Consider the following 20,681-nt stretch of genomic DNA (forward strand, 5'->3'; position numbering starts at 1 on the left):
TCCGTCTGGTTGTCATCTAACGACTCCGGAGGCGGCGTCCCTTCCATGAACCAGATATAATCGAGGTATGAGCTCGATGCCGGACTCATGGAAGATGAGCGGGATGATTCCGATGTTGACCTATCATCGGGCGCCAGACTGCTGGCCGAACTGTCGTCCTTGTTGTCGCTCGACATGGCTGCAGAGTGTGTGCCAGTGTGTAGCGCGGCCTGCCGGGGACGATGAAGATGGTGCACACTTAAGCGGGGTATGCTGAGAAGAGGAACTGCCAATTGAAGCAGGGTTTTTTTTGCGCGGGGGGGGGGGGGGAGTTGAAGCGGGGGTTGACGTAATCTAACCCCTGATATAATCAACCACAATTATTTGTACCCAGGCGCTCCAAATTCCCGGGGTTGCGCAGGACTCCTATTGGCTATTTGGCTGGCTTCCTTTTTCAGGACAAAAACAAGGAACGAGTTTTGGGATTATGCACCGGTACCGGAACGAACGAAGTAGGACAGTTGGCAAGCAATACATTGAGCTCTTCTTATTGATAAAGCCAATAATAATCAAACTAGAAAGGAAAAGAAAAAAGACAAAGAAAAATATCTGCACGAATCTTCGTGTAACATCAATGGCATAGGACCTAGATGTGCATTACTTAGAGGACATCTAGATGTGCTTCAGCAATACTGTCAAACAAAACCCCTAATCATCATTGCAAACAGCGCATAGAACATGGCTAATGCGACAACCACAACTACACATGGTAGTTCCTTCTTGTCTCTTGCTTTCATCTGTTGCCTCTAATTGATTCTTTTCTTGCTTCATCGTACTGATTGTACATTCCAGATCAGCCAGTTTCTTCTTCAGCTTTACGTTATCTTCTGCGAGCTTGGTGATAACACTCCAAGCCCTGCCATGCCATTCTTCATCCAGCCATTTAACAAAGGCACAAGCCTCATATCGCTGCCAATGTTAAATAGTATTAAGGATCAGCGGTGGCATTAACTGAAGAAAAATGATGAACTTAATTAGAACTAACCTATCCCTCCATGCATACACGTCGGGCGGGAGTGTGCCCGTGCACACAACTCAGCTTTTGGTCCTTCTCGATGACGCAAAACTCGGAGTCGAACTCATGTTGCGGGAGTCTAGAGTCATGCTCCGGATCCGGCGGCAGATCGCTTTCCTGGGGGGGAGGGGGTGTCATTCAGGACGGATTCAGCAAGGAGCTATACTTTGGACATGCTAAAAAAGATCGGGATAGATTGGAACCTGACAGGATGATTCGGATCCGTAGTACACCTACCTTCTGATGACCTTAGGCAAGTGCTCGGCGGCAACCGCCGTCGTGGCGGCGATACGAGCAGGAGCAGCCGCACCGAAACCATTAGCACCACTCGTCCGCATTCCCCCAATGTCAGCGCCACGCGAGGGAATTTGGAGGCTATGTAGGGATTTGGAGGAAATGGGGAAACTGTGGAGATAAGCTAACGGTCGGGAACTACTTATGGCAATATATGTTGTATACGGCACACTATTTATACATGCCGTTTGTATTAGGTATTACAATGTCACACACGATTTCCGCACCAAACCGTGTGAGAAGACGATGTAGGTTAGACACAGTTGCCGTTACATAACTGTATGTGATCTACTACCCTATCCATATAATTGAGTTACGGGGAGATACCGTGTAAACAGCCGCTCTGCGGATATCCGTAAAAAAAACAGTCGCTCTGCAAATAGAGATGGCGGCGGCGGCCTAGGCAACGGCTACCGGAGAAGAGGTCAATCCTCGGTCGGCGGGCGGTGGCGGCGTCATAGGAGGTCAATCCTCGGTCTGCGGCGGGAGATAGGAGGAGCTCAACCATCAAGGTCGGCGGCGGCGTGATTCGAGCACATCCATCGCGGTTGATGGCGGGATAGTGGAGGTCGAATTTCAGGCGGCGGCCGCACTAAGCTTTGCTCCTCGACCCTGCTGTCTTGGCGTGCCGCCGCATCGCGCTTCTCTGTCTGCTGGGTGGAGGTCGCCGCGCGGCTAATTAATTAAGGTATTCTTTTCGTGAGTGGCTTAATTAAGGTATTCAATTCCTAAGGGTAGTGTTGTACTAGTATTGTGCGTGTAAATTGACTGGCCATTAATTTTTGTCATTGCACGTCTGGATAACAACATGGAGCGCCCTCAGTAATTATGAAAATAAAACCTTGTGATTTATGCACGCATCTTTGAGCAGCAGTTAATCCGTGTATTAATGTTGTTGTTTTGTTTTTAATTAATTACCATTCGTGTGCTGCAGATGGAACGATCTCGATGGATGAAGAATTGGAAAACCGCAGATTTTATCAGTGGCGTGACAGAGTTCATGAATTTGGCTGAAAGTACAAAGAGGAGAATTGGTGATGCAGATTACATCCTGTGTCCATGTACTGATTGTGCCAATACAGAGTCACATGAAGTTGCAGATGTCCAGATGCACTTAGTCTCTAGGGGATTCATGGATGGATATACACATTGGACCAGACACGGTGAAGAGGAGGTCATGGATGAAGATAACCAGGGCAGCGAGATGCCAAACCCCGATCTTCACATTGATGTTGAACCTAACATCGGGGCAGATGCGTCAAGCTAACAATGGAACACCGGAAAGCCGAAACGCCCACTAGAAAACCAAGACGTCGACGCAGATGACGAGGATCTTGATATGCCAGATTTTGCTGCTATGGTTGCAGATTTCAAGGGCCCGAAAAAGGATATGATTGGGTACAAGGATTTGCAACCCATTGATGTGGACTCCAAGAAAGAATTGTATCCAGGTTGCAAAAAGAAATATTCCAAGTTTAGTGCCACCCTGGCACTTCTCAGATTTAAAGTAGCAAACGGCCTATCAAACAAGGGCTTCACATAGATGTTAGGTCTTTTCAAAGAAATTCTTCCGGAAGATAATGTGCTCCCTAGAAGCACGAATGAAGCGAAGAAAATTGTTTGCCCATTGGAACTTGAAGTACAGAAGATACACGCTTGTGTGAATGATTGTATATTGTACCGTGGTGAGTACAAAGATTTGCGTACATGTCCCACATGCAAGCATGCACGATACAAGCGAAGGAGAGCAAAGGACAAGTACAAATTGGACGACAAGATCAAGACAGGAATCCCGTTCAAGGTTGTTTGGTACTTGCCTTTAATTCCAAGGTTGAGGCGTTTGTTTGCAAACCCTAGAGAGGCAAAGAGGTTGCGGTGGCATCATGATGAGCGAACTGTGGATAAGTTTATGAGGCACCCGAAAGATGGGGCTCAGTGGGAATTAATCGACAACAAGTTTGAAAATTTTGCCAAGGATAATAGAAGTATAAGGCTCGGGGAGTGTACTGGCGGGATGAATCCTTTTGGCGATATGAGCACCAACCACAGCACATGGCCGGTGCTTCTGTGCATATATAACCTAGCTCCTTGGTTGTGTATGAAAAAAATACATTATGATGTCAATGATTATCCAAGGCCTGAAGCAACCTGGACATGACATCGACATTTACTTTCAGCTACTGGTAGAAGAACTGCTGACAGTGTGGATAGATGCGCCGACTGTAAAATGTTATGATGCTTACAAAAAGGAGATTTTCGATCTACATGCGATGCTGGTGCACAACATTCAAGATATGCCGGCATTAGGCAACACATCGAGCAGAAAACAAAGGGAGATGAAGGGTGTGTCACATGCACGGATAGGACAGCTAGCAGAAGACTTCCCAACTCGCACAAAACCGTGTATTTGCGTCATTGTAGGTTCTTACGGAAAACTCACCCATACCAAAAGATGAAAGCTGAATTTGATTGTACGATAGAGGCAGGTGTGGGACCAAGACCCTATGAAGGGGAGGTGGTCTACAACATGGCTAAAAATATTAATATTGAGCTTCGCAAGAACCACCCTTTGACGGTGAAACAAACACCCAAGGGTCAAGTGTTTAAGAAGAAATCGGTGTTCTGGAAATTACCTTACTGGGAGATTCTACGTTTACGTCATTGCATCGATGTCATGCACGTAGAGAAGAACGTATGTGAAAGCATCCTTGGTACTCTGCTCAAGATTAAATGTAAAAGAAAGGATGGTGACGGTTCACGGCTCGATATGCTTGCTGATCAATCAAAACGCAAGAGTGAAGCAGAAGATGATGACAAATTCATCAAAGCTCGCCAGAGTTACAATTTCTGTATAAAAGAAGCAACACAGTTCTTCACCTATTTGTTGTCAGTTAAGACACCCTCTTCCTACTACGCAAACATCAGAAGTCTCGTGGATGTGAGCTCAGGTAAAATGAAGTTGGGACACATGAAGTCACATGATTGCCATGTAATGTTGACACAAATCCTCCCGGTGGCCATCAGGAATCTGATGGATAAAGATATAAGAAACACACTCATTGACCTCTGTGATTTCTTCAACCAACTATGGCAGAAAGTTGTAGATCCTGAAGAGTTGGATCATATGCAAGATGATATTGCAAGAATATTGTACAACCTAGAGATGTTTTTCCCACCGTCATTCTTTGATGTCATGGTCCATCTCACTGTTCACCTTGTCGAGGAGATAAAGTATTATGGTCCTGTGTTTCTTCGCAACATGTATCCCTTCGAGCGGTTCATGGGAATAGTGAAGCGCTTTTGCCGGAACCGAAACCATCCAGGGGCAAGCATCCTACAAGGTTATACCGCGGAGGAGGTGGTTGAGTTTTGCCCCGAATACATGAAACAAAGACCTACTGGTTTTCCCCTCTCTCGCCACGAGGGAAGGCTGAAAGGTAAGCCGGTCCTTGCTAGCACGCAAATGGCTGCACCCGGAGAATTGGCAGAGAAAGCCCATTTGACGGTACTGCTTAACAGCCCAGTTCTCAACGCTTATGCCGAAGAACACTTGGCAGAGATACGCCAAAGCCTCTTACCAATGGTGCCTTCATCAGATGTGGAGATGAAGGAGCACACTAAGAACTACGGCGAATGGCTAAAGAATCATTTGGCACAAGGATCCATCGATGATATTGCTACGTGGTTGGCAGAAAAGCCATCACCTACGGTGTTGACGTACCAAGCATATGACATAAATGGATACACGTTCTACACTGAGGAACGTGATCAGAAAACCTCATATCAGAACAGCTGTGTTCGAATAGAATGCATGACTGTAAATGAAGCTGATAAAAGGGCATACTATGGAACCATCAAAGAGTTTTGGGAGCTTGACTATGTGAAAGTTAAGGTGGCATTATTCAGGTGCTCATGGATCCCTCTTGGTTAGGTAAGGATGGATGAGTACAAGAAGACCTGTGTTAACAGGACAACGATGGCATATCACGCGGACCAATTCATTCTTGCCAGCGATGCTACCCAGATTTTCTCTGTGGATGACCCCTTGCATAAGAACTGCCATTTAGTGATGCATGGGAAGAGAAGGGTATTGGGTGTCGACGATGTTGCCGATGAGGACGAGTATGATGAATTTGATGAGTTGCCAGCCAAGGGATCATGCACCCGTGTAACAGAGAAGAGTAAAATCATCATAAAACCCAAGTTCATTCGGGGTCAACGTAATGATCCCAGTCCCCCCATGTACATGGGAAGTAAGCCATAAGACTAGTCTTTATGCCTACCCTGCAACTTAATTCATTCAATTTAGAACTGTCGCGTGTAGTGAATTTCTGAGTTATGCCTGGTTTTCTATTGATGTAAGAACCGTTAATATGTCGACCTTGATATGCTGTCAGCTCAGTCAATGAATATGAACTGTTTTTTGTTATTATTATTATATCATAGAGATAGCACACTCCATTGATCTCATTACATTATGTGTGAACAAAAATATGCAATCTGGTTTGCGAATAGCACACGGTTCATTGATGAAAGCCGTGTGGCGACCAAACCCCGCCACCTCGCCCACGATCTGAGTCGTGCTTTCTGATTGGCCAGAACCCAAACCCCACAGATCGTATGTCTGCACCATCGGATGCTCCCAGATCGAATGGCGATCCTCATCCCTTTCGACAGCACATGCAGTTTCGGTTGTAATTTTATTTTTATGTACAAAATGCACGTCACTACTGCAGGATGCTGCTAACGCGACACTACGATCAGAGACCCTTTGACGAAACTGTGTGCGATGCATTAATCGCAAACGGTGATGTAAAAAACCCGTCAAAAAAGATGCAAAACATTTGCGATGAATGATACATCAAACACGGTTCGGATTTTAGTTGCGTGTGGGATGAGGGGCATACGGTTGATCTATATGAAATGTTTGCGATGAGACAGAACAACAGAAACGGGCAGCCAGATCAAGTTGTGTGCGATATACGACATACACTTCACTCCGATTAACCGTTTGCGATGAGTGAGGTGAACACAAACGATTCGGCGTAACTAGATGTGTGTGATACCCAGCAAACAGGTCGATGATCAGAATTGTGTGCGATCATTATAGACAGCCCATACAGTCTTTTTTTTTGTGAATTGTGTGCTCGTCAGGGCACACAGTTCAACAAACCAACCTGTTGGCGATAATGTAGAAGATCTCTGTTGAGTACATATTACTAACCATCTGCGATGAGATTGACAGGATAAACAGAGATATACATAGTCTGCTTAATTTAGTCCTTCTTCTTCTTGTTGTTCTTGTTGGATGGCCCCGCGACATCGTCTTGGCGAGGACGCTTCTTGCCGCTGATCGTTGGCTTTTCATCGCCGCCGCCATCGTCATCGTCGTTGCTGTCGTCGTCATCGTCCTCCTTATTCGACCATTCCTCCTCCTCATCATCGGCGTCCTCATCTTCGTCTTCCGACGGCTCCTCGTCCGTCTGGTTGTCGTCTGACGACTCCGGAGGCGGCGTCCCTTCCATGAACCGGATATAATCGAGGTCTGGGCTCGACGCCGGACTCATGGAAGACGAGCGGGATGATTCCGATGTTGACCTATCATCGGGCGCCAGACTGCTGGCCGAACTGTCATCCTCGCTGTCGCTCGACATGGCTGCAGAGTGTGTGCCAGTGTGTAGCGCGGCCTGCCGGGGACGATGAAGATGGTGGGCACTTAAGTGGGGTATGCAGAGAAGAGGAACTGCCAATTGAAGCGGGGATTGAAGCGGGGGTTGACGTATTATCTAACCGCTGATATAATAAACCGCAATTATTTGTACCCAGTCGCTCCAAATTCCCGGGGTTGCGCAGGACTCCTATTGGCTATTTGGCTGGTTTCCTTTTTCAGGACAAAAACAAGGAACGGGTTTTGGGATTATGCACCGGCACCAGTATGAACGGAGTAGGACAGTTGGCAAGCAATACATTGAGCTCTTCTTATTGATAAAGCCAGTAATAATCAAGCTAGAAAGGAAAAGAAAAAAGACAAAGAAAAATATCTGCACGAATCTTCGCATAACATCAATGGCATAGGACCTAGATGTGCATTACTTAGAGCACATCTACATGTGCTTTAGCAATACTGTCAAACAAAACCCCTAATCATCATTGCAAACAACGCATAGAACATGGCTAATGCGACAACCACAACTACACATGAGATTTCCTTCTAGTCTCTTGCTTTCATCTGTTGCCTATGATTGATTCTTTCTTGCTTCTTCGTACTGATTGTACATTCCAGATCAGCCAGTTTCTTCTTCAGCTTTAAGTTATCTTCTGCGAGCTTGGTGATAATGCTCCGAGCCCTGTCATGCCATTCTTCATCCAGCCAGTTAACAAAGGCACAAGCCTCATATCCCTGCTAATGTTAAATAGTATTCTGGATGAGCAGTGGCATTAACTGAAGTAAAATGATGAACTTAATTAGCACTAACCTCTAAGGGGCAACTGAGAAACTGCCTGCCAATGTCGAATCCCTCCGTGCATACACGTCAAGCGGGAGTGTGCCCATGCACACAACTCAGCTTTTGGTACTTCTCGGTGGCGCAAAACTCAGAGTCGAACTCATGTTGCGGGAGTCTGGAGTCAAGCTCCGGATCCGGCGGCAGATCGCTTTGCTTGGGGGGAGGGGGGTGTCATTCAGGACGGATTCAGCAAGGAGCTATACCTTGGACATGCTAAAAATGATCGGGATAGATTGGAACCTGACAGGATGATTCGGATCCATAGTACACCTGCCTTCTGATGACCTTAGGCAAGTGCTCGGCGGCGATACGAGTAGGAACAGCCGCACCGAAACCATAAGCACCACTCGTCCGCATTCCCCCAATGTCAGCGCCAAGCGAGGGAATTTGGAGGCTATGTAGGGGTTTGGGGGAAATGGGGAAACTATGGAGATAAGCTAACGGTCGGGAACTACTAATGGCACTATATATATGTTGTATACGGCACACTGTTTGTACATGTCATTTGTGTTAGGTATTACAACGTCACACACGATTTTCGCACCAAACCGTGTGAGAAGACAACGTAGGTTAGACACGGTTGCCGTTACATAACCATATGTGATGTACTACCCTGTCCATATAATTGAGTTACAGTGAGATACCATGTAAACAGCCGCTCCGCGGATATTCGTAAAAAAACAGACGCTCTGCATATAGAGATGGCGGCGGCGGCCTAGGCGCGGCTACCGGAGAAGAGGTCAATCCTCGATCGGTGGGCGGTGGCGGCGTCATAGGAGGTCAATCCTGGGTCTGCGGCGGGAGATAGGAGGAGCTCAACCATCGAGGTCGGCGGCGGCGTGATTCGAGCACATCCATCGCGGTTGATGGCGGGATAGTGGAGGTCGAACTTCAGGCAGTAGCCGCACTAAGCTTTGCTCCTCGACCCTGCTGTCTCGGCGTGCCGCTGCATTGCGCTTGTCTGTTTGTTGGATGGAGGTCGCCACGCGGCTAATTAATTAAGGTATTCTTTTCGTGTGTGGCTAAATTAAGGTATTCAATTCCTAGGTGTAGTGTTGTACTAGTACTCTGCGTGTAAATTGACTGGCCATTAATTTTTGTCATTGCACGTCTGGATAACAACATGGAGTGCCCTCAGTAATTATTAAAATAAAACCTTGTGATTTATGCACGCATCTTTGGGCAGCAGTTAATCCGTGTATTAATTTTGTTTTTTTGTTTTTAATTACCATTCGTGTGCTGCAGATGGAACGATCTCGATGGATAAAGAATTGGAAACCCGCAGATTTTATCAGTGGCATGACAGAGTTCCTGAATTTGGCTGAAAGTACAAAGAGGAGAATTGGTGATGCGGATTACATCCTGTGTCCATGTACTGATTGTGCCAATACAGAGTCACATGAAGTTGCAGATGTCCAGATGCACTTAGTCTCTAGGGGATTCATGGATGGATATACACGTTGGACCAGACACGGTGAAGGGGAGGTCAGGGATGAAGATACCCAGGGCAGCGAGAGGCCAAACCCCGATTAGTGTCACATGGATGTTGAATCTTACATCGGGGCAGATGCGTCAAGCTACCAATGGAACACCGGAAATCCGAAACGCCCACTGAAAAACCAAGACGTGACGGAGATGACGACGATCTTGATATGCCAGATTTTGCTGCTATGATTGCAGATTTCGAGGGCCCAGAAAAGGATATGATTGGGTACAAGGATCTGCCAACCATTGATGAGGACTGCAAGAAAGAATTGTATCCAGGTTGAAAAAAGAAATATTCCAGGTTGAGTGCCACCCTGGCGCTTCTCAGAATTAAAGCAGCAAACGGTCTATCAAACGAGGGCTTCACAGAGATGTTAGGTCTTTTCAAAGAAATTCTTCCAGAAGATAATGTGCTCCCCAGAAGCACGAATGAAGCGAAGAAAATTGTTTGCCCATTGGAACTTGAAGTACAGAAGATACACGCTTGTGTGAATGATTGTATATTGTACCGTGGTGAGTACAAAGATTTTCGTGCATGTCCCACATGCAAGCATGCACGATACAAGCGCAGGAGAGCGAAGGACAAGTACAAATTGGACGACGAGATCAAGACAGGAATCCCGTTCAAGGTTGTTTGGTACTTGCCTTTAATTCCAAGGTTGAGGCATTTGTTTGCAAACCCTAGAGAGGCAAAGAGGTTGCGGTGGCATCATGATGAGCGAATTGCGTATAGGTTTATGAGGCACCCGAAGATGGGGCTCAGTGGGAATTAATCAACAAAAAGTTTGAAAAGTTTGCCAAGGATCCTAGAAGTATAAGGCTCGGGGAGTGTACTGACGGGATGAATCCTTTGGCGATAAGAGCACCAATCACAGCACATGGCCGGTGCTTCTGTGGATATATAACCTAGCTCCTTGGTTGTGTATGAAGAAAAACAACATTATGATGTCAATGATTATCCAAGGCCCAAAGCAACCTGGAAATGACATCGACATTTACTTTCAGCTACTGGTAGAAGAACTGCTGACAGTGTGGATAGATGCGCCTGCTGTAAAATGTTATGATGCTTAGAGAAAGGAGATTTTTGATATATATGCAATGCTGGTGCACACCATTCAAGACATGCCGGCATTAGGCAACACATCGGGGCAGAAAACAAGGGGAGATGTAGGGTGTGTCACATGCATGGATAGGACAGCTAGCAGAAGACTTCCCAAGTCGCGCAAAACAGTGTATTTGCGTCATCGTAGGTTCTTACGGAAAAATAACCCATACCGAAAGATGAAAGCTGAATTTGATGGTACGGCAGAGGCAGGTGCGGGCCCAAGACCCTATGAACGGGAGGTGGTCCACAACATGGCTAAAAAAATTAATGTTGTGCTTGGCAAGAACCACCCTTTGACGGTGAAACTAACACCCAGGGATCAAGTGGTTAAGGAGAAATCGGTGTTTTGGAAATTACCTTACTGGGAGATTCTACGTGTACGTCACTGCATCAATGTCATGCATGTAGAGAAGAACGTACGTGAAAGAATCCTTGGTACTCTGCTCAAGATTAAAGGTAAAAGAAAGGATGGTGACGGTTCACGGCTCGATATGCTTGCCGATCAATCACAACGCAAGAGTGAAGCAGAAGATGATGACAAATTCATCAAATCTCGCCAGAGTTACAATTTCAGTACAAAAGAAGCAACACAGTTCTTCACCTATTTGTTGTCAGTTAAGACACCCTCTTCCTACTACGCAAACATCAGAAGTCTCGTGGATGTGAGCTCAGGTAAAATGAAGTTGGGACACATGAAGTCACATGATTGCCATGTAATGTTGACACAAATCCTCCCGGTGGCCATCAGGAATCTGATGGACAAAGATATAAGAAACACACTCATTGACCTCTGTGATTTCTTCAACCAACTATGGCAGAAGTTGTAAATATTGAAGAGTTGGATCATATGAAAGATGATATTGCAAGAATATTGTCCAACCTAGAGATGTTTTTCCCACCGTCATTCTTTGATGTCATGGTCCATCTCACTGTTCACCTTGTCGACGAGATAAAGTATTATGGTCCTGTGTTTCTTCGCAACATGTATCCCTTCGAGCGGTTCATGGGAATAGTGAAGCGCTTTTGCCGGAACCGAAACCATCCAGGGGCAAGCATCCTACAAGGTTATACCGCGGAGGAGGTGGTTGAGTTTTGCACCGAATACATGAAACAGAGACCTATATGTTTGCCCTTCTCTCGCCATGAGGGAAGGTTGAAAGGTAAGCCAGTCCTTGCTGGCACGCAAATGGCTGCACCCGGAGAATTGGCAGAGAAAGCCCATTTGACGGTACTGCTTAACAGCCCAGTTCTCATCGCTTATGCCGAAGAACACTTGGCGGAGATACGCGAAAGCTTCTTACCAATGGCGCCTTCATCAGATGTGGAGATGAAGGAGCACACTAAGAACTACGCCGAATGGCTGAAGAATCATTTGGCACAAGGATACATCGATGACATTGCTACGTGGTTGGCACGAAAGCCATCACCTACGGTGTTGACGTACCAAGCATATGACATAAATGGATACACGTTCTACACTGAGGAACATGATAAGAAGACCTCGTATCAGAATAGCTCTGTTTGAATAGAATGCATGACTGTAAATGAAGCTGATAAAAGGGTATACTATGGAACCATCAAAGATATTTGGGAGCTTGACTATGTGAAAGTTAAGGTGGCATTATTCAGGTGCGCATGGATCCCTCTTGGTCAGGTAAGGATTGATGAGTCCAGGAAGACCTGTGTTAACAGGACAACGATGGCATATCACGCGGACCCATTCATTCTTGCCAGCGATGCTACCCAGATTTTCTTTGTGGAAGACCCCTTGCATAAGAACGGCCACTTAGCGATGTATGGGAAGATAAGGGTACTGGGTGTCAACGATGTTGCCGATGAGGACGAGTACGATGAATTTGATGATTTGCCAGCGAAGGAATCACGCACCCGTGCAAAGCAGCGTAAAATCATCGAAAACCCCAAGTTCATTCGGGGTCAACTTAATGATCCCAGTTCCCCCATGTACATGGGAATTAAGCCATAAGACTAGTCTTTATGCCTACCCTGCAACTTAATTCGTTCAATTTTGAACTGTCGCGTGTACTGAATTTGTGAGTTATGCCCGGTTTTCTGTTGATGTAACAACCGTTAATATGTTGACCTTGATATGCTGTCAGCTCAGGCAATGAACATGAACTGTTTTTTGTTATTATTATTATTATTATATCATAGAGGTAGCACACTCAATTGATCTCACTACTGTATGTGTGAACAAAAATATGCAATCTGGTTTGCGAATAGCACACGGTTCGTTGATGAAAGCCATGTGCCGACCAAACCCCGCCACCCTGCCCACGATGTGAGTCGTGCTTTCTGATTGGCTAGAACCCAAACCCCACGGATTGTATGTCTGCACCGTTGGATGCTCCCAGATCGAACAACGATCCTCATCCCTTTCGACAACACATGCAGTTCTGATGTAATTTTATTTTTATGCACAAAATGCACGTTAATCTCAGAAAATGTCTTAAATATAGCTAACGATACCTGAAATGCGCTGGAAAATCAAACTCGTGGTTTAATGGTGATTGCGTACCGTGGAAATTTTTATGACGCCAAACGATGAAGTCACCGGCCACAGGAGTTTTAATTGACACGTCTCCTTTTGGAAACCATGATCCTTCATGTGAGATGCTCAGGTTTGGAAGGAGCGGTCATCAAAACTTGTGTCAAACTTTACCAATTTTTTTCCAGGGGGTCGTGAGAGCACGCCACAAGCACACATCGATTTTGATGATGTCCGAACTCCTTCAGAATTTCCTGTAATTAAAATACCAACTAGGCCTACGCTAGTGGCCGCACCTCGCGGCCGAAATGTTTGAAACTTCTCCCGCTTCTCGAACAAACGGATCAAAACTCACAAAGCGATGCACAAATGATCTGTACACCTTTGCTAGGCTGATAGTAAGGGGGTATCATAGCTAGTATCATGCATGGCAACTAGGCAATTTTTATGAGCTGTCATAGAATTAATTAAATGAAGAAAGAGAGGGTTAAGTATCATATCATGAAACCGTATCATAATAAATGCTATGCTACTATGTGTCATGCATGACATTATAAATAAAGTACTACATATGATACTGGCTACTCTATGATACTATGCATTAGATCAAGTACACAATAGGGTGACATAAGACTAGCCACAATGGGTAGTAACATAGAATGTTACTAGTCTATGTTACTACCTCTAGTAGTAACATGCAACAATTCATTTATTAGGCTATAGACTCATCTTGCCTTGAGATGTGTGATGTTACTCATACTACTAGTAAGACTACCCACAATGGGAGTAACATATATAGGTAGTAACATCACACATATCTAGATAAAATAGATGACATGGCAAGCAATTGATGAAGAAATGGAGGAAAGTGGTAACATAGCTAGTTACTAGTAGTATGAGTAACATCACACATATCAAGGCAAAATGAGTCTATAGCCTAATAAATGAAGTGTTGCATGTTACCACACATATGTTAGTCCCCACTATAGAGGAATTACATAGACTAGTAACATGTGCATGTTACTACCCATTGTGGCCAGTCTAACTAGCTATGCTACCACTTTCCTCTCTTTCTTCATTTATTGCTTGCCACATCATCTATTTTATCTAGATACGTGTGATGTTACTACCTATGTTACTCCCACTGTGGGTAGTCTAAGCAGGCTATAAGGAATAGAATAATATATTGTGCTTATTGGTTGGAGGAAAGAGAAGAGAAGCGAGCTTTTGGTATAGTGAGCCAACTGCAACACGAGACCCAAGACACTTTGTGAGGATGTACGATGGGCCAACTATTGATAAACTAGTATGTATATAAAACTTATTGTTGTACATGCCCACTAAGAGGTTGGCTGTATATGACATGGCAACTTCTTATAGCCAACCCTTGGCTGTATTATTAACCATTCATGCTGTTAGTGAGGTAGCTAGTATATCATAGACGACTAGCTAGTATCAAACTAGCCACAGTGGGAGTAACTTCAGTAGTAACATCGACTCCAACTCAGCAAACTTGCTTATGTGGCAATAAGTTAATGAGGAGAGAGATAGTTTCAGTAACTTAGCTAGTTACTGTAACATCACATGTCCCAATGCAATATGAGTCTATAACCTAATAAATGAAGCTTTGCATGACACTACACTTATGTTACTACCCACTATGAAGGTAGTAACATATATAGTCTAGGGATATGTGTATGTTACTAGTGTACTCTCCATTGTGGCTAGTCTCATACTCCCTCCTTTCCGGTATAGGCTGGTTGTAATGGTATTATCATAAGTGGTATCATGCATGCCAACTAGACTTTCTGGATGATGTGGCACACAATTAAATGAGGAAAGAGAGGATGTGGTATCATATCATGATACCGTGTCATATTAAATGTACTACTACTTTGTGTGATGCATGCCAATTAGTAAGGCAACCTAAGATGCTAACTTATGATACTATGCATTACGGAATTAGTAGTATCCTACACTATCATATGCATGATACTAGTATATATGATACTCCCCATTACAACCAACCTTATAGGGTTCAATTCAAAAATCTCACCAACCAAGGTAGATGGTGAGTGGTGGAATACTTTTTATAGTTTGCAAAAACACCCAATTAATGCTTTTGTTTTCCTCAAAAAATTATGTTTTCCAATGTATTCATTGCAATACATGCATGCATATATAAAGTACATGCATTGGTCAACTTTCTCTTAATACTTGCATGCAATGATTTAATGCACCTTGGAATCTGGACATGTGATGGGGAACAACCAAATTGAGCCTTATAAAATGGAAAAACTAAAATTTTGAGATAAGCCTATAAACCGGAAAGGAGGGAGTATATATGCATGATACTAGTATATGATCGGCAATACCTACGTAATGCGCGCATGCATAGTATCATAAGTTAGTATCTTAGGTTCCTTATTAATTGCCATGCATGACACAAAGTAGTACAACATTTAATATGATACGGTATCATGATATGATACCACACCCTCTCTTTCATCATTTAAATGTGTGCCACATCATCCAAAAAGTCTAGTTGGCATGCATCATACCGCTTGATACTCCCATATTATGACCAGCCTTATTAGGGTGGCCATAGTGGGGGTATCATAGCCGGTATCATGCACTCGGGAATAGAAAATATGATGATGTGGCAAAGAAGCAGTAACATAGGTAGATACCATAACATATATATATAATAAATGCTATACTACTTTGTGTCATGCATGGCTATAAATACGATCATCTATGATATATACTCCCTCCGTAAACTAATATAAGAGCGTTTAGGTCACTATTTTAGTAATCAAAACGCTCTTATATTAGGTTACAGAGGGAGCTAGTACTACTCTATGATACTATATATGCACTATGAAGGTACGTACGTAGTATCATACACTAGTATCATATGCATGATACCATACATATGTAGTATATGATACTCCCCACTATATAAGGCTGGCCATAGTGGTGGTATCATAGCCGACGATGTCATGCACTCGGAAGTAGAAAGTATGCTGATGTGGCAAAGAATTAAATATATATATAAAGAGAGTTAGAGTAACATATAGGTAGATATCGTATCATGTTAAATGCAATGCTAATTTGTGTCATGCATGGCAATAAATATGATCTATATATGATACTATACCCTATGTATTATACTGTGCGCTATAATTAATTAAAGGTAGTATCATACACTAGTATCATATATACTGTATATTCATGATACTAGTATATGACACTCCACACTATACTCGTGATTTCTTACCGTGGAAAAAAATTGGAGGCGAAACGATGAAATCATGTTTTCATTCGAACAAAAATATGATGTTAGGTAATGTAAATGTTTTCAAAGAGCACACGATTCAATCATGAAAGCCGTGTGTCCACTAAACCGTGGCCAATGCACGCCCACCCCTCTGCCACGCGCGCGATCTGAGTCATGCGTTCTGATTGGCGAAAACCTAAACCCCATGGATCGTACGTCTGCACCATTCACTACAAAAAAATACACTTCCGTGATGATACGTGTTTGTCACAGTAGGTCACGTTTTCTGTCATGCATGTACATCCATGACAAATTTATGACAGAATCAAGATAGTCATACTTGTGCTGTCATAGAAGTGTTCCATGACATTACCAAAATTATCATCACGGAAGTGTCCACTTCCATGACGATAAATCGCGCGTCACAGAAGTGCTTTCATCAAGGGTGACCGACACATGGCATCCACCGTAACGGAACGCCGTTAAGCTATCGGGTCCGGTTTTGGATCCAATAACCCATTAACAGCCCCGACCAATGGAGATTTTCCACGTGTAAAATCATCATTGGCTAGAGGAAACACGTGTCGGCTCACCGTTGGGACAGATGTCATCCACTCATTGGACCCAAAGCGCCTATGATACGTCGACACATGGCACGGCCCAACAGAGGCCCATTCCTGTGAAAAGGCTGGCCCGTTTGACTTGGTCAAAAGGTGGCAGGCCGGCCCACGGCAAGCCTGTTAACGGCTTGTTCGCATATAGCCCATTTACAGCCCGCTAACCCAGGGCCCGTTTACGGCCTATCCGAATTAGGCCCAGTAGCGTCATCTGGGCCGTCCAATATAATTCCAGCCTGTTTTAACTTCCGGCCCATGTATGGCCCATGACGTTATTTGGCCCATATGAGGCCCTTAGTAACCCTCGGACCATTAACGGCCCGTGGTAAAACTGGCCCGTAATGAAGAGTGTATCACTTTATACCCATTAACGGCCCATTATTCCGTTGGGCCGTTTCTAGCCCATGTTATCTTTCGGCCTTCTCAGGTCCCATTTATTCTTGGGCTCATTTCCAGCATTCGTTTACTTTTGGCCCATTACTGTCATTTTCTGCTTGTGGGCCAAATACAGCCCGTGGTTACAGTCGGCCCGTTTGTGGCCCGTTAATACGTTGGGCCGTTTTCATAGCGTCATCAAATACGACCTATTAACGACGGCCCGTTATGGTCGGCCCATGAACGGACGATTTCAACTCTAGCCCATTTACGGCCATAATGTGGTCTGTTATTGGCCCATGTTTGGCCAACCGATCATACGGCCCGTAGAAGGCCCATTCATGATACGGCCCATAGAAGGCCCATTGGGTCTACGCCCCGTAGAAGGCCCATTGTCACTACGGCCCTTAGAAGGCCCATTGTTTCTACGGCCCATAGGAGGCCCATGTTAACTACAGTAAATATGTAGCCCATTGTTAATGTGGCCTAGTTTTAAAAAATAGGTTATTCCGGCCACTAGCAAACCGCGGAAAAAGAACTGCACTGACTACAAGAAAACAAATAAACAAGACAACGGAAATAAATAAGCAAGCAACTTACGCTAGGCTATCACGGCTATTACACATATTACATCCACTGGGCATCAAAGTTCGCCACAAGTGCAAATATAGGGAACAAAGCAACATATAAACGCCGCAGCAAAACAAGTCCAGAACTAAAACCACTTCAGAAGAGCTCAAGAAACAATATCCTGGGTACCCATAATGCTGGCAAGATGCTTAGCAAGCTTATTAACTTTCTCTTGTTTGGCGCTTAAATCCTCCAGCACTTGCTGTTGCACCAGAAAGTATGCATCTGAGTTCTGCAGGGACTTCCTCAGTCCTTCGGCTTCCTGTCGCATAACATCTGATCGATGTCTTTCAACTTGAAGTTGAGACTCAAGAAGCCGAACTGATTCAGGCAGCGAGTATGAAGAGCTGATGCCAGCAGTAGTAGCCAGTAACTCGAACACTACATCAAGATAGGACTTTGGGGTTGTCTCAGTGTCTTCAATATAGTTTTTATCAGCTTTCTTGGAGAACAACAGGGATGTCTCACTATCTTGAACCTGATATGCATTACTTCCTTTACCATCGCATAACGGGGTACTCTTCTCCAATATTTTATCCGCGTTCTAAAGGAGAAACAAACAAACAAACACATCACAGGTTTACAATGTAGTATATGAAACTCATTTTGGTAAACCAGTTCAGTAGTAAGGTGGACAGGATAACAGCATGAAACAAACATATATCTATGTAGTATGGTCACTGTATGGTCTATATCATTCTAGTTTATGTTGCCAAATCAAGATAGATACAGTTCGAATCATATCTATTTAAGACAAAGCAGCATAGCAGAATATAAGTGTGGGAAACTACACAACAATAAAAACAGTTGTAATGTGCATGGCATGAGAACATAACTGTTTATTCAATTGAAATTGAAATCAACATAGAGCAAGTTACAAGAGCAAACACGTTAAAGAAACAGGTTTAAAACATACATGTTGCGCCATTGGAGTTTCAATTGCATCCTTCAAATTTGAAATTAGTTGGTATGAGTAAATACAGTGATGCAAGAGCAAAGTAGTATGAACCATAGCTACAGAACCTGGCCTGAGAACAATTCTTCTTCTGCTTTAAGCGTTGACTTGGGGTTCGGAGTGGTGGTCCTCGTGCTTTGGGCACTGCAGTTGCCTTACTAACTGCTCGTGTTTGGGTGCTCTGTGATGGAGACGGTGTTGTGTCACGGGAACTGGGTTACTATCTGCTGGGGTTGGGGTTAGAAGGGATATAGCTGGTTCTCTGTCCAACTGGGTAGGGGTACAATCTGCGTGAGTCTGGGTTATGTGTGGTGGGGCTAGTTCTTGGGCAAGTACAACCGTGGTTCTATCTCCATCGACAGGTAGCACGATCTTTTCTGAAGACCGTGTTTTTACTCCCACAGATACTGCCATCACCCCCTCTAATTGAAATGGCTGATAAACAAGAAAAGTAATTGAATGTACAGACATTGTAAGATAGACAGGTGCAATGGATAGTAGGGAAGAAAACAGGGCATGAAATAATTCACATTTATGTTGTCTAACCAAATAGAATAGCAGGACATAATTTCAAATATATGATGGCTAATTAAACAGGATAGCATTACACAATTTCACATGTATGATGGCTAACTAAACAGGATAGAATGACATACTTCAAAATATGATGACTATGTAAACAGGATGACATGATATAACTATACGATGTGTCTATTAAAGTGGTTGGCATGCCATAAATTACAAACATGCCCTCGATGGAAACATGATGGCATGATATAATTCACGGATAGAATGACATAATTCAAAATATGATGACTATGTGAATAGGATGAGATGATATAACTATATTATGTCTTTAGAAAATGGGTTGGCATGCCATAATTCAGATACATGTTGTCTATGTAAACATCATGGCATGATATAATTCAAATATATGATTTATATACTAAGGAAGTGAGCAGAGGGCAATCGCATATATGATGTGTCAACTAAGGAGATGGCATTCAATTCGTGTATATGATGTAAAAACTAAGCATTGCAATACAACATATGCATGATATGAGTAATATAACCCTGCCAAGTTTGAGCATACACCTTAGGGGGATAATAGGACTGGTCACCTGCCTCTGAATCCTCCTCTGAAGAGCTATCTGTAACCAGCAACATATCTGCTTCACCAGGTAGCATTGTCTGCTCTGAAGACCTTGTTTTCACTCCAGATTTCTCCATCACCAATTCAAATGGCTGATGCACAGGAAGAGCAGTTGAATATACAAACATTGTCGACAAAAGCATTGAGAAATACAAAAAAAGGATGGCATGATATAATTCACATATATGACGCTTGGCTAAACAGCATGGCATTGCATAATTCGCATATATAATGCCTTGCAACAAGATAGCATTGCATAATTCACATATATAATGTCTTGCAAAAAGATGGCATTGCATAATTCACATATATGGTAATTAGACACTAAACAGGTGGCATTCACACAAATCATGTCTAAACTAAGCAAATGACATAGCAATGCAAGATACCATACGCACGATATGAGCAACATAACCCTGCCAAGTTAGAGCATGCACCTCGGGGGGGGGGGGATAGGACTGGTCATCTGTCTCTGAATCCTCCTCTGAGGAGCTATCTATAACCAGCAAGACATGCGCTTCGTCAGATAGCATTGTCTGCTCTGAAGACCTTGTTTCCACTCCAGATTTTTCCATGACCGTGCCGAATGGCTGATGCACAGGAAGAGTAATTGAATGTACTAAAATTGTTGACAAATTTAACACGTAATAAAAAAATGATGTCATGATATAATTCACATATAAGATGACTAGCTAACCAGGGTGGCATTGCAAAATTCACA

Source organism: Aegilops tauschii, chromosome 3 (genome assembly GCF_002575655.3).
Source record: "Aegilops tauschii subsp. strangulata cultivar AL8/78 chromosome 3, Aet v6.0, whole genome shotgun sequence".
Lineage (NCBI taxonomy): Eukaryota > Viridiplantae > Streptophyta > Magnoliopsida > Poales > Poaceae > Aegilops > Aegilops tauschii.